This window comes from Chenopodium quinoa, unplaced genomic scaffold (genome assembly GCF_001683475.1).
Source record: "Chenopodium quinoa cultivar QQ74 unplaced genomic scaffold, ASM168347v1, whole genome shotgun sequence".
In the NCBI taxonomy this organism is placed as follows: domain Eukaryota; kingdom Viridiplantae; phylum Streptophyta; class Magnoliopsida; order Caryophyllales; family Amaranthaceae; genus Chenopodium; species Chenopodium quinoa.
In genome coordinates this window covers 3440877-3457490 of record NW_018742738.1, presented here as the reverse complement: position 1 = coordinate 3457490, position 16614 = coordinate 3440877, and positions in this window count along the sequence as shown.

Here is a 16614-nt window from a genome sequence, read left to right as displayed (position 1 = left end):
TTTGGCTGTTTTCTAGTAGTGGGCTAGACAAGGGTGGTTTTGCCTCGGTTTTCGTGCTAAAGCCTCGGGATTTTAAAATCTATTTTTTTACGTGACTTAATTAATTAATTCCAAATTGATTTTAGAATTAATTTAATGAGAAAAATGAAAAGTTATAACAAGTCCAAATTAAATAAATTCTTCAAAGTGCACTAAACCAAAATTATTTCCTAGGATCGTTCTTTAATAAAATTGGTTCAACTTGATGCAACAAAATGAATAAGGAAAATACTCACTATTAATTTAATTAACTTAAATTAAACATGTGATTTGACAAAATAAAGGGGAGTTGGAATTATGAACATAAAATTCAAATAAAGATTCAAACTTTAACTTCTGAATCTATGAAAAATTATATCTACCAATATGATAAATGAAAATTCTATCACAAGATTGAAAGCTCATGATTCCAATCAACATAATGCATGATTAGATCAAAAAATTCAACACAAGTCATGGAATTTCGAAACTTAAAGTTCTAACCACTTAAAACAATAAAAGATTAGATCCTTAGTACTTTGAGGCCTCAAAGAATAAATTTTTCACACTTAATGTAATTAGTTTGCAATTATGTGAAAATTTAACCAATCTTTCAAGCACTAATTACTACAAAGTAAACACGCTTAAAGAGGTCAAAAATCGCAGAAACATTAAGGAAAGAACCAAATACGTAATCACCATATATATGCCATTAAGATTCAAAGTTTAAAGATTTAAAAAATTTCATCAAAAACGAATAGCCCTTGAATAAAAGGCATTTGTGGTCATATTTTGGCCTTTTTTAGAGTCCTCATAGATTTGAAACATTTTGAGAATGCTATTTCTACCCAAAATTCACTATTTCTGAGCAAAAATCTGGATTCATGGCCAAAAATAAGATTTAAAACGGGATTTTAAATTAATAAAACCGAGCTACTAATCTAATTAGTAACATAAACCAGAAAAATAAATCATTAAAAAAACCTTTAAAATATGTGTCATAAAAATAAATGAGCAAGGCTCCGATACCGCTGTTGGGTTTGATGAGTCCAACTCACCGCGGAAATAAAATCCGAGCCCAAGAACAATCTCACAATTAATATAACAAAATGCATAAATAACAAGAATAGAGAAAAGACTAAATTACCCTTGTAACGTGCTTCGCTCAACCGGATGGAGCTCTTACTTGAAAAAGCCAAGCCTCACAAAAGGCGAGGACCTTCGACAAAGTCTACCCACAACCCGACCCGACCGGTCTACTACTTGGAGGTTAGCCAAGTCCGACTAAAAAGACTACCCGAGTAATTAATGAGCTTATAGGTTTTCTCTCAAGTGGATATGCCTAATTAAGCTCTTACTCAAGTGAGTTTCCCAAAATGCCAAGGTGTATATTTATAGGGAAACTCAAGTGAGGAATCCACTCTTCCATAAATGGGAGAGTTAATAAAATCAATTTTCTCCTTTTTTTAAAATCAAAAACAAAAGAAAATAGCCAACAACTAATTAATCATGTTGTGGCACTCAAAGGAGGGAAGGTTAGGTAAGGACCACAAGGGGGAGGGGACCATTCCTCCCTCCCCAAGATTCGCCACGTGGCACCCCAGCCTTGGGCACCAAGGCGCGCCCAGCTGAAGGCGTTGTGCTACGCTGAGCTGCTGGCCCGTGTGTGTTGTTGTTGCCCTTGGCCCAGCAAGCCACACATGCTTGCGGGGGTCTAACCAAGGTACGTGCACCTGACTGTTAGTACGCTACTAGCTACTTGGCGCTGCTAACATGCTGCGCACCCAGAACGCACATGGGCGCAGCACGTGACACATTAATGCGGGCTGCTACTTGCGTGCGTACGGTTGGTGCTGCTAGCTAGGCCAGCTGCACGCCAATGCTAATTTAACAAGCTATGCACACTAAGCACCATTGCCTTGGTGCGGTGTGCATGCTAGCACCATTGGCCCCTAGCACTCAGTTTGCTCGAGGCATTCCGATGCTAGTGGTATTTTGGTAATCTTATTGATTAATTATTGATTTTATTGTCTCGTCTTTTTTCTAATTATACTCGACTTGCGACGCTCGGTTTTAACATTCCTAGCTAAATTTCCTAAATCTAAATATTTATTACTCGAGCGACTCATTAATTCCTTTCGAATTAATTCGATTTTTCGGATCATTTGTTTTTTGGGTGTGACCATAAGGATTCAGTCAAGATTAAGCTGTAATATTAATTAGCAATTAATATTAATGATCGGAAATGACCTTCACCTACGCATTCCGATTACTTGAAATTACTGAATAAATAGCATTCCAATAACTCTGAACCTTGTATTGGAATAATACACTTGTTTGAAGGACACAATTCCTATCAATCTTCCACTTGTCCTTCCGGACAAGTGCGCTTTTATTGTATAGCCTTTTTTCTTATGTCCCTTAATGTCTCTTCATGAACTATTAGACAAGATTATTCGTCCTCCATATTACATCTAGAAGTGATTCTCAAAATCCAATTCTGTTTGTCAATAAATAGATGGTTTCTAAAATCCATCCGAGCACGGCCAGGAATTTTCACAGTCTCGCTCTTCGAGAGTCATTGTAAACAACAAAGACATGTTCCCTATTATTAGTAGGGGGACATTCCTAGTCTTGTAATGTAAGCTTCTCTTACTAAGAGGACCTAGTTGTCCGAGTGTTGCCGTTATAATCTCCATGTACAGTAGAGTTTAACTAACATCAAAACAGAGTAGTACTCAAAGAAGAGAACTCACAATACTCATGGTCGAGGAAAGAGGTTGTGATAGCCATAATCAGAAGTATACTTATGACGATTTTTAAATCTCTTAAAGTATTCTCATAGGTTGATCCAGTACGTATGGTTCTAAACCAATACCCGTGCAAATGATTTATGACAGTCATGTCCTTGTTGCATAAGAAACGATTCTATAAATCAAACTACACACTAATCTCAAGTGGTCATTAATCGTCCATCATTTAAATGACCTCGATTAGGGATAATTTTCGATTATAATATTTAATGTTCACTTATTAGGTGTTTATCTATCCAAGACTGGTCTTGATACCCTATTTTTAATATTCTCTAAATCAAATGGACTCAGTAATTAATCCTAAACCACAATTAAATAGAAACAGTGTGATAAAATTGGATGAAATTAAATTACTCTAAAACTGAATGGTTCATCTTAGTGTCTTACAATAAAATGTTCAAAATTTAAATAGGGTTATTAAAGCCAATGTCCAAGGTGCCTGGTTCCCATTGCCTCAACGTGCTTGTTGTAATTCACTTGAGGCAAAGGTTTAGTAAGTTAATTGGCTACATTGTCATTCGTTCCAACTTTAAAAATTCTGATTTCACCTTCTGATTTCCATTCTCTTATCATGTGAAATCACCGCTTTTATATTCTGATGTTCCCTTTGCTTTCTGGCCTAAGCAATAGGTACATTGTTACCATAAAAGAGGGCTATTAGACCCTTGGTAGAGGGTACAACATCAAGTTCACCAACAGACTTACGAATCCAAATTGCCTCTTTTGCCATTTCAGCAGCTGCCGAGTATTCGGCTTTAGTTGTAGAATTTGTAATTATGCTCTTCTTGGCACTCTTCCAACTAAATTCTTCTCCATTTAGACACAACACATATACAAATTGTGATTTGAAATCGTCTCTGTCTGTTTTTAAGCTTGCGTCGGTATAACCTTTAACAACTAATTCGTCAAAGCCACCATATACTAGGAATTTATCATTGTTCCTTTTTAGGTACTTTAGGATATTCTTGGCCGTAGACCAATACGCCTCTCCTGGGTCTGTTTGGTATCGGCTCGTAAATATTTTTAAGCATACACACTTTCCTAGCATTTTTTTATCAACAAAACATTCAGGCTATGCCATATACACATTTTCTTCAAAAATTCCATTGAGAAAGGCGGTTTTGACATTCATCTACAATATTTCATAGTTGTAATATGTAGCAATCACTAGGAGGATCCGAACGGATTCAAGAATTGCGACAAAAGAAAAGGTTTCATCGTAAAAAAATGCCATGAATTTTCCTATAATTCTTTGCTACCAATCTATCTTTGTAAATGAATTCATTTCCATCTTTGTCAGTTTTCAATTCGAAAATCCACTTACATCTACTAGGTGTGTAACCATCGGGTAAGTCAACCAAGTCCCAGACTTGATTTTCAAATATGGAATCCATTTCAGATCTCAGGGTATCTTACAATTTAGCAGAGTCGGTTCTCGCCATCGCTTGCTTCTAGGTTGTCGGTTCGTCTCCATCCATTACCAGGATGTCCTGATTCTCGGTTAATACAATACCAAGATACCTATTAGGTTAAGACCTCGGCCTTTTAGGCTAATCTAGGGCGAGACTAGGTCATTGAAAACTAATCTACCTTTAGTCAAAACAAAATTAGTAATCTCTCGACACACCCCTATACAAAGCATAGAGTAAGTCGAGGGTCGAACCACTAGGAATTGGAAGTAAATGCTTAAGTCAAAGCTAAGCTATTTCAAAGCAATAAAGTGAACTGTGTATATTCAAAACAATCAAAATGAAATCAAATTTATCAAGCACTAGGGTTAGGATCCGCATGTACTCGAAATGGATATAGCTAATTGGGATTGGAGATGATTATGTCAAGTGTTGCGAGGGAAAATCAATTAAGCAATCAAGAGAGTAAGGTAAGCTAATCTCCTAGAGTTCAAGCTAGCGCCAACTACAAGAGACTCTGGCTAGGAACCTTCCAAACCTACTTAATCGATAAAAGCAAGCCACAAATCAATTTTTCGTATCAATGCAAGCTAAAAATGCATTCTAGTGTAACAATCAAAGTTAGCTACTCTTCAATTTATCACACACATGCACTTAATCACTCAACCAATTTAATCACAACATGAACTCCATCAATCTCCTTCAATTAGCATCAATCCATCACTCATACATGCTTCACCATTCCCCTAGCAAGAGAACTACTCACAACCCATTGAAATTAAGATCAAAACTAAGGCTAATAGACAATTTCATCATCATCATATCATAGAACTAATTTAGTCACAAATTCAATTAAAACTTGAACAAACAACAAAGCAATTGAAATGATAAGCTAAAGGTTGCATTAATGTAAAAGAAATCCTTCCAAACTTGCTTCAATTCAATGGAGAAAATGTTAGAATTACCTATCTTCAATCATCAATCATCAATCAAGAACTTCTCTCTCTATAATCTAGAGTTTCTCTCTCTAAAATTCTAATTCTAATTCTAATTCTAATTCTAATTCTAATTCTATTCTCAATTCTGAATTAATTCTCTCCTCTAAAAATAGAAAGAAAATCTATATATAGTAAAACTAATGAAGAGAAGTTAGTTAGATCGTCTCTAAATAAACCCATACAGGCGCGGCTAACTATAAGGGAGAGCGCGGCCGCGCAAATCTGGGTACGGATTAGAGACCCAGACAGGCGCGCCCGGGCCACCATTTGGCACGCCCGCACCACCAGGCCGCGCGGCCGCTCCATAGCTGCGCGCGCCTGCACCTAGGAACAGGGCAGCCTTCGTCCCTATCATGTCGATGCTCCTCGTGCGTTCCACTTAATGCTCTTGATAAACACGGGACCTTGCAGTTTCTAAATTCCATGTTTGCGGGTTCAACACTAGAAATGACGCCCCCACGGCTTGAATGCACAGCTCAAGGACTTAGGAAGTTGCACTTTTCCATGCTTGAGCTTCAAATGGAGAACATTAGACATCCTAATCAATGCCTAACTTAGGAAGAGGCCTCGGTAAACTTTTATAATGACATTAACCTTAAAATTAAAGGAAAACAAACAAATAAAAGAGAAAATAACATGAAATAAAGAGTAAAATTAAGGAAAAGACACGTAAAAGAGCTATAGAATAACATGAAATTCATCCTAAAAAGAACTAAATGAGTGCCATAAATGACACTCATCAAATTCCCCCAAGCTAAACTTCTGCTCGTCCTCGAGCAAAACAAAGTAAGAAAGAATAAGGATGAAAGACTTATTCAAAAAGAAAAAGAAAGACATAAGATGGGAATATACACTAAGACTCACTAACGTAGGAATCACGGTTGTTTTTAGCTACAACAAGCCCTTTAAGCCCCAAAGTCGCCTATGAGGACGACTGAGGTCTCGTAAAGGTTTCCTAAAAGCTTACCTGTAACTCTCCACCAACATACATGAGGCAAACCACAAAAAGGTATGTATAAGAAAGAAAAAAAAAACAAAATTGAAACCTATACGAATTGGAATTTACAAAATGACCACATTTCAAATGAATAAACATCTTTCTTAAGTAATAGGGGTATGCACGTTTTAAGATATCCGAGGTTGATTGAAACATAGAGTATGCTAAGAATAGAGAACTAGTTATCACAATTCATATTCATCCCGTTCGATCTTACCGCGTTCTCCCTATAGTCTCAAATCTCCCTCTAATGAGCATCTCAATAGCTCCTCGAAGGAGCCGGAAAAGAAACATTTTTAGACAGACATTTGAATTTGGATCGAAGTCTAGAGCCGCATTGAACTCTTTTAGGGATTGATCAAATTGAATGTTGAAGAGCTGAAATTGGATACGGTAAAAACCACCCTCGACCACCAAGATCAACCGTGGCCAAGAAATCCAAAGTTGCTTAACCATAAGTAAGAAAGCTCCGGCTCACAAAATATCCCATGCGAAGGTTGCTAAGAAATTCCCTTAAATCGTCATCAATTCCCAACTTAATCGTGTCCGCTTGAAAGTAGTGTCGGGAAGGTTTGAGGGAACGGTTTGCTTTGAGTTTGGTGTATCTAGCTTTTTGAATAGGGTCGGTAATTCGTAGTTTGGGGATAGGAGTAGGTTGACGAGGTTGTGAGGTAGAGGGAGAAGGAGCGGGTTCTTCAGTAGTGACATTGGTTTTTCATTTCTTGAGGAGGCTTTTGATATGTTTTGACATGATGAATTTGTAAAGATAGTAACTTAATACACCACAATCACAACAAGAAACTCCAACCAACAATCTAGAATGCTTCATTCAAACTCCTTTACCAATACCAACATGAAACAACTCACTACCAAAGTTGAGCAATCCCAAATGTACACAATTACCACCAATTCAAGCCAACAAATGCATTCAAACCATACACTAAGCAAAAAGGAACTAAGAAACAAAGCTCAACATTATCAATGTAGCACTACCAAAAGTCCGACCACAACAATTCTCAACAATTACGATCAATCTTGCTACACAAACAACATAATGTAAGCAATAATCAATCATCATACATCACAAATAACCAACCAAAATCCAATTTCAACCATCAAAACCTCCAAAATATATACTACTACTATTCGTACCCATGAACTATCTAAAACATGCAATTATATTGTATAATAAAGCAATTAAGAGTAAGAGTAGATGATTATACCATACAAGAAGCAAGTTAGAGCAATCTTTAGCCACCAATTTCCACCCACACGAAAGTCCCCAAATTAGCTTCAACAATGGAGGAGAGAGAATGGTGGTTGTTATGGATGAAATGTAGTATGAATTTTGTTAAAAATGGAAGAATTAAAAGAGGATTTGATGAATTGTAATGGAAATTTGGAGGAATTTGAGTGAAAATCGATGAAAGTGAGTAAGGTATGGTGCGGTGCAAATGAGGGTGAAGGGTTAAGAGTGCGTAAGAAATGAAGGTGAAGGGCAAATGAGGGAAAAAAAGAAGAAGAAAGAAAATATAAGCTCGACTGGGGGTGCGCGGCAGCACGCCCGTGCAAGCGTCACGCGCGGCCGCACATGAACTAGGCGCGCCCACGCCAGCTGATGCCACTCATGCACTTCTCCTTGGTGTGTTCATGTGTGGGTGCTTCAAAAACTATCATTCCGGGATTTTTCACCCCATCATAACGATCAGTTTCTAAATTATGAAAATGTGGGTTTAACACCCCTAAAATAATGGTAGCACCACGATGAACTCACTAAGTTCAAATTTTCTTCAAACTTAAGCACAAATTTCCTATCTTACCTTACTAACAATTCTTACCCCTGTTTAGGGTAAAAATACCCTACACATGTGGACCAATGAGAGGAGGCCACGTGTCGAGTTCAGGATGGCCCAAGTGGTCCAATAACCTTTTGACACGTGTCCCCATTAGATAAGTCTCGGAAATGGCGGCCTTCAAGGGCCCAAATCCCAAGAACCGCCGTAATTCGGCGCAACCAACCAAACCTAGGTCAAGTTACCTAGATAGGAGCACATTCTTCAACGACCCTATAAATAGGGAGATATTTCCCCATTTTGGGGACACATTGAATCATTTATTACACCTACTTTCTCGCTCATCAAAGAAACACCTGAGCTTGTAATCCAAGCAGATCCCCACCTAAATTTCCGTACTCTTTATTCTCTTTCAAGTTACTAACTTGATCGTTGGAGGCGGAGCTCCACCATCCGGAGTCTCTGTTGTTTTTGTAGGTACAGCTCAGCCGGACCGATATTTGTGACGTAACTCTCCCGAGGGACAAAAACACCCAAAACAACCCCTTTACCTCATAATTTTGACAAAATTGAATATAAACACATCAAAAATCACGGAACACCATTCCATTGCTCGTTCTCACTTGATGTAATCCAACTCCAAGAATTTAACCTATAAATCCAAAATAAAAACAAGTGAAAGAAAAGAAAAGAAACTAAAAGAAAGAAAATTAAGAAAAATATAAATCAAAAGAAAAGGTTAGAAATCTCTCGGTTGCCACCATTTACATCCATGGAATCCTCCTCCTCCTCTCGAGAGTAGAGCTCAAACTAATGAGGAATATCAATCTCCTCTTCGTTCATAGCCTTTGAAAGCTCCTTCTTATCTTCACTAACTTTCATGCAATCAAAACTCATAAGTACATCATCAAAAATATCATGAACATTGTTAGATGAAGAATCAATCACATACACATTATAAAAAACAAGAAGGGAATCATCACTCTTGATTCCTTTCACAAGGGATAAGGACTCATGTATTGGTTTTTGCTCAAAGCTCTCTTTCTTGTTACCAACTCTCAAATTAATACGGCCTCCCTTAACATCAATCAAAGCTCCCGAAGTAGCTAAGAATGGTCTCCCTAAGATAATAGGAATGTGGTCATCTTCTTCTATTTCAAGCACAATGAAATCAATGGAAATTGTAAAACCACCTATCTTAAGGGGAACATCCTCAACTCTTCCCTTTGGAAACTTGATGAACCTATCAACCAATTGCAAAGTCATGTTGGTAGGAAGAAGTTAGCCTAGATTTAACTTCTTGAAGACCGAAAAGGGCATTATGCTCACACTAGCACCCAAATCACACAAAGCATTCTCAAACAACTTACTCTTGATTTTGCAATGAATGGAGAAATTGCCCAGATCTTTCATCTTCTTGGGGAGGTCATTGTGAATCAAGGCACTACAACACTCACCTAGCTCTACCGATTCTATCTCATTACAATCTCTCTTGCCACTCAAGATATCCTTAAGGAATTTGGAATATCTAGGCATTTGGGTCATGGCTTCAGTAAGAGGGAAAGAGAGATGGACCTCCTTCAACTTTTCAAGAAATCTCCCAAATTGTTCATCTAGTTTGTTCTTCATAAACTTTTGGGGATATAGGCGGTCCGGTTTTCTCACTTCCTCTTGCTTTCTCTCATCACTCTTCTTTTTCTCATGGCTCTCTTCTTCGTTCACATCTTATAACACATCTTCCTCTTCTAACTCACTTGAAACACTCTTCTTTGTGTCCTACTCACAATCCTTAGAAACACTCTCTTCAAGAAATCTTCAATTCCTTGTGGTGATAGAGTAAACGGGTTTCTTAGATCAACTCCTTCATAAGGAAATGAAGAAGGAATAGCACAATCTTTTAAAGTGTTTGCTAGTTGTGTGATTTGTGTCTCAAGAATTTTGTTATGTGTCATGATCTCATTAAATTTCTTATCGCTCACCGCCATATAAGTTTTTGAGTTTTTTGTTTGATTTTCAATTATCTCCTCCAAATAGGACTTGGATGATTGAGAATAGGAATTTTCACAAACACCTTGAGGTTTTGGACAAAATCCGGGTGGGGGTCCCCTTTGGTTGTTTAGAAAATTCCCCATATTTTGATTGTTCCAATTGCCACGATTTTGATTGTTGCCAAAATTTTGGTTTTGGCCACCAAAGCCTTGAGATTGGCTTTGATTTCCATAACCTTGGCCTTGGTTTTGATTACCATAACCTTGGTTATTATAGTTCCCTCGGAAACCTTGGTTTCCTTGGTTCCTATAATTACCATTGTTATAGTTATCTAATCCACCTTGTTGGTGATAATTTCTATTTCCAAAGTTTCTTGGTCCATCAAACCTTTAACCATTGTTATTGTTTGAGATAAAATTCACATGTTCACATTCACTACTCTCACCATCATCAAGATTTTCAAACCCATTTGAACAAGTAGAAGAATCATGGTCATAAGAACCACAAATATCACAAAATAAGCATCCATTGGGAATATTGTTAGAAATAGAAGGAGGAGTAGAGTTAGAAGATGTACCTTTCCCTTTAATGTGGGAGGGATGACATTGTGCATTGGAAGTTGCACTCTCAAGCTTGGCCTTGATAGTTGTCATCTTCTTTCCCAAACTTGTAATTTGAGAGGATATATTGTTGATGGCATTAAGGTGATCAACCAAATAAACCGTCGATCCATTCTTGCTTGAAGACTCTCTTTCTCCTTCTTGCCAATCCATATAATAGGGCACCACATCTTCTATCATGACCACAATCTGTTCTTCGGTTTTGTTCATGATTAGGCCTCCAGCTCCCGCATCAAGACATGATTTTCCTTGAGGACTCAACCCTCCATAGAAAATTTTAATGATTTGATAGGTTAGGATGCCATGATGGGGACATTCTCTTTGATACTCCTTATAACTTTCCCAAGCTTCATACAAGCTCTCACTAGGTTTTTGCTTGAAACTTTGGATCAAAGTCCTTGCCTCTGCCATTTTCTTTTGTGGGTAGAACCTAGACAAGAATTCCTTGGTAACTTCATCCCATGTTCTAAGAGAATTTGGCTTGACCTCCTTGTCTAACCATTCCAAGGCTCGACCTATGAGAGAGAAGGGGAACAACTTGAGCCGGATAAACTCTTGAGAAACACCATTCACTTTAATAGTGTTACAATACTTCTCGAATTCTTTGAGATGGTTTAGCGGACTCTCAATCTTAGCCCCACTGAATTGTCTCTTTTTGATCAATGTGATCATGGCCGGACTTATTTCAAAGTCATTTGCCGGTGTTGTTGGCAATGCAATCCCACTTTCAAACCTATATGCACCGAGAATTCCCAAATCCTTCAAGGCAACTCTTGGATTATCTCCCATGCTTACTTGATCTTTTTCTTCTCTTTCTCGGTGAATTTCTTCTCTTTGAGAGCTTGGACTCAAAGAACGATTATCAACCCTTGTCCTTGTTATTGTTCTCTTGATTTTCTGATCAAGAGGCACTAAATTCCTTCCTCTTATCCTACACATATAAAAACTCAAAGAAAATATCAATAGCACGACTACAAATGTAGCCTAAAGAGAAAAATCTTTTTGTATTTTGAGATTAAGGTGAAATAGACTTAACAACAAAAACAATCATCTACGCCACTCCCCGGCAACGGCGCTGTTTTTGATCTAGGGTGAGACTAGGTTGTTGAAAACTAATCTACCCTTGGTCAAAACAAAATTTGTAATATCTCAACACACCCCTATACAAGCATATAGTAAGTCGAGGGTCGAACCTTTAGGAATGGGAGGTGAATGCTTAAGTCAAAGCTAATCTATTTCAAAGCAATAAAGTGAGATGTGTATATTCAAAACAATCAAACAATAAAAATGAAATCAAATTTATCAAGCACTAGGGTTAGGATCCGCATGTACTCAGAATGGATATAGCTAATTGGGAATGGAGATGACTAAGTCAAGTGTTGCGAGGGAAAATCAATTAAGCAATCAAGAGAGTAAGGTAAGCTAATCTCCTAGAGGTCAAGCTACCGCCAACTGCAAGAGACTCTATCTAGGAACCTTGCAAACCTACTCAATCGACAAAAGCAAGCCACAAATCAATTTTCCTTATCAATGCAAGCTTACAATGCATTCTAGTGTAACAATCAAAGTTAGCTACTCTTCAATTTATCACACACATGCACTTAATTAATCAACCAATTTAATCAAAACATCAACTACATCAATTTCCCCCCAATTAGCATCAATCCATCACTCATACATTCTTCACCGTTCCCATAGCAAGAGAACTACTCACAATCCATTGAAATTAAGATCAAAACTAAGCTAATCAACAATTTCATCATCATCATATCAATAGAACTAATTTAGTCACAAATTCAATTAAGACTTGAACAATCAACAAAGCAATTGAAATGATAAGCTAAAGATTGCATTAATGTAAAAGAAATCCTTCCAAACTTGCTTCAATTCAATGGAGAAAATGTTAGAATTACCTATCTTCATTCATCAATCATCAATCAAGAACTTCTCTCTCTACAATCTAGAGTTTCTCTCTCTAAAATTCTAATTCAAATTCTATTCTCAATTCTGAATTAATTCTCTCCTCTAAAAATAGAAAGAAAATCTATTTATAGTAAAACTAACTAAGAGAAGTTAGTTAGATCGTCCCCAAATAAACCCATACAGGAGCAACCAACTATAAGGGAGAGCGTGGCCGCGCAAATCTGGGTATGGAACAGAGACCCAGACAGGCGCACCCGGGCCACCATGCCGCGCGCCTACACCACCAGGCTGTGCGGCCGTGCCATAGCCGTGCGTGCCCGTGATTAGGAACAGGGCAGCCTTCTTCCCTATCATGCCGATGCTCCTCGTGCGTTCCACTTAACGATCTTGATAAACACGGGACCTTGCAGTTTTTAAACTCCTTGTTTTCGGGTTCAACACTAGAAATCATGCCCCCACGACTTAAAGGCGCAACTCAAGGACTTAGGAACTTGCACTTCTCCATGATTGAGCTTCAAATGGAGAACATTAGACATCCTAATCAATGACAAACTTGGAAAGAGGCCTCGGGAAACTTGGATAACGACCTTAACTTGAAAAATAAAGGAAACAAGCAAATAAAAGTGAAAATAACAAAATAAACCAAGAAATGCATAAAGAAAGAAATCCAACAAAGAAAATGCAAACTAAAAGATATAAATAGTAAAATTAAGGAAAAGCTATGTAAAAAGGCTATAGAATAACATGAAATTCAACCTAAAAGGAACTAAATGAGTGCCATAAATGGCACTCATCAGCGACCTATGCAGGGTAACGGACTGAGCATTTACATTGTCGGTTTGACTTTGCACATTTTGACCAGGGTCAACAGATGCTGTTTGAGCATTTTTATTGTCAATTTGATTTTGTTGCTCGTCCTCTCAATTTTCGTCTAGTTCGATTTTCCTCCCACTTGTCATTTTGGAAAGGTGTTCCTTCTCAAAAAAGACATTATGTCGAGCAACAAACACTTTATGCTCGGATTTATTGTAGAAGTAATACCCTTTGGTTTCTTTTGGGTAGCCCACATAGAAAACCTTGTCATATTTGGGGTGAAGTTTTTCAAATATTAATTTCTTGACATATGCTTCGCATCCCCACATCTTTAGAAAAGACAACCTAGTAGGTTTCTTCGTCCATAGCTCGTAAGGAGTCTATTCTACAGCTTTTGATGGAGCACGGTTCAGTGTTAGTGTCACAGTTATAAGTGCATGTCCCCAAAATGAGATAGGAAGATCACTAAGACCCATTGTGTATTGTACCATGTCCAATAAAGTTCGCTTTCTCCTTTCGGATAATCCGTTCTATTGTAGAGTTCCTATAGGTGTCAATTTTGAAAGTATACCCTTTTCTTACAGACGATCATCGAAATCTTTGCTTAAGTATAACCACCTTGATCCGATCGAAGGGCTTTGATTTTCTTGCGAAGATGATTTTCAACTTCACTCTGAAATTCTTTAAACTTTTCAAACGATTCAGATTTATGCGACGTAAAGTTGACATAGTGTAGACACCCAAATGTGTCTCCCAAAAACCAAATCTAGTGATGAATACCTTTCACGTCATTTGATTATCAAACAAAGTGAAAGTGTGAAAAGTCTAGTGATGCGGTTGTTTTTTTATTAAAATATCTCTCTTTTTGTTTCTGAAAATATATCTATTTATGAAAATATCTAGTCCATTTTTGTTTGGTCCATTATAAGTGTCCAATAATAGTGTAGTTGGATCAGGCTTGAGAAGAGCTTTCCAACGATATATTATAAGCCCAATTCCGATGAATAATGAGCAAGTTATGGCCAAAATACTAATGTGGACCCGAAATTAATTTTATATGCGGCCCAATGATCTAGAGGAGGGTCTATTAATTATTATTCCTAAAGTTATTAGGATTGACTTTTAATATTCTAGAATAATCTAGAAGGTTCTTTTAAATTCTAATAGTATTAGGATTGATAATTATATTTTAAAGAGTTTTACTTGGAATAAAATAAATGTTTTATGATAAATCCAATTTTAATTTGATAAACACAAAATTTGCTACTTAACCATATTAAGAAAAGGATTTTGTACAAAGCGCGTTTTATCTTTTAATTAGCGCGAAACGATAGAGTCTGTCGCCGAGACGACAGTGTCTGTCGCCAGATGACAAAGTCTATCGCCTGGCGCTAACGTATGTCGCCTGACGACATATGCCCAGTTTTATTCCGTATAGAACTTGAAGTATTTTCTATCGTTTTTGAAATATTTTTCTATAAATAGGGGTCATATCTCCTCGTTTTTATTCATCAACAATAACCAACAATCTCTATTCTCTCTCTCTAAAAGCTAAAGTTTATTCTCTCTCTAAAAACTAAAGTATATTCTCTCTCTATTATTTTTCTAAACCTCCCCTCTCACAAAATTCTACAACATTAAATCTAGACACACCTAGCTAAGTTCGAAGTTGCCTTCGCCCTAAACGTGAAAGACAGAGATACGAGGCATCCAAGTAAGTAGTTTAATTGTTATTCTCAAGCTTTGATTATTTTGATTCCTAGTATCATGTTCGGATGCTTTTATTGTTTTCTAGTATCGTGTTTAGGGTGATAACTAAATTTCTAATATCATTTATGTTTCTATGATGCTTCTTATTCTTTTCTTCTATCATGTTAGTATCATGTTAGGGATAAAGTTTTGATCTTTATGGTTTAGTGACATGCTAGGTATTGTTATTAATCTTATTAGTCTCATGCCTAGGAACTTGCTATTAATATTATTATGCTTTCATGAGATGGAGATTTATATTATTATGATGATGATTATTGTTGTTATGTTGCTTGATATATTATTATTATTGCTTGATTAAGCCTTTTAATCATGTTTAAAAAGAATTTGTACTTGTAATCACACTTAATAAGATAATTAATAATCTTGTTTAGGTTAATATGATTATAATTCAAGTGGTCGCCAATAATAGTTTTGTTTGTGCATTAATATTTAATCATCATAGATTAAACAGGTTTAGGGTTAACCTAATGATTGCTTGTTAGTCAAAAAGCGCCCATGAATACGAGAAGAATAAAATAGAGGCCTCTTTTTAGGGCAGTTTCAATCTCTTTTTGGTTGGATTTGTACCATCATCTCCAACTACCCAGTCATGGTTCCAGACCACTATGGAGTTAGCGATCTCATGGATCGTATAGGGGTGAAACCTTCACCTTTTGAACGGTTTACAAGTTCCTAAAACTTGTTGGCGACTCTTTTACTTTAGCTTCCTTCCATTTGGATGCCACCATACTTAAGTGTATGATCACAGTGGGGCTCAAGTTTGGGATGCTTAAAATTATCCCTACAGTTTTTGGCGACTCCACTCGGGAGGATTTCTATTTTAATTCTTGAAATTTATTTTTGCAATAATTTAGAATAAGTGGATGAGACTCGAAAAGTTCTAAGTATTTCATGTGCGTAATTTTGATTAACATTATTGGCATAGGAAAAAAAAACAGGTCGGCATTAGAAAGACCATCCGTAATGCGTAAAAAACATAGGATTTTTACACTTAGGAAATTAGGGAAATATCTTTCACAACTAGAATCGAAATAACGTTGCAAAAAAACTGAAATTTTCAAGATCATAAAGTTGCTGAGGCATGTAGGAACTGGCACTGAGAAAACTATGCCATCGCAATGCGGTGGCTCTATCGCGTGGCGACAGTTTTTGTCGTGTGGCGACAAAGTCATATTCTGGAAACGGGAACTGTAGTCTCATGTCGAGTTCTTCTAATTCCGAGTCAGAAATCTACCTTCTTGTTTTGACAAGTTCTAGTACTGTTTGTTTGATTTTACCTCCTGGTTAAGTTTTCCCTCTTTTTTGAACCCATATGTGTTCTACATATGGTCATAACCCTCTGGGGATTCACGCTCCATCTACCCAATCGAACGCTCCTTGCAACGAAGTGTACATCCGAGTTATTGAATTCAGCAAACCGTGGAAGCGAGTTTAACTCGCGGTGTCCCATTTACTCGTGCTAACCCTT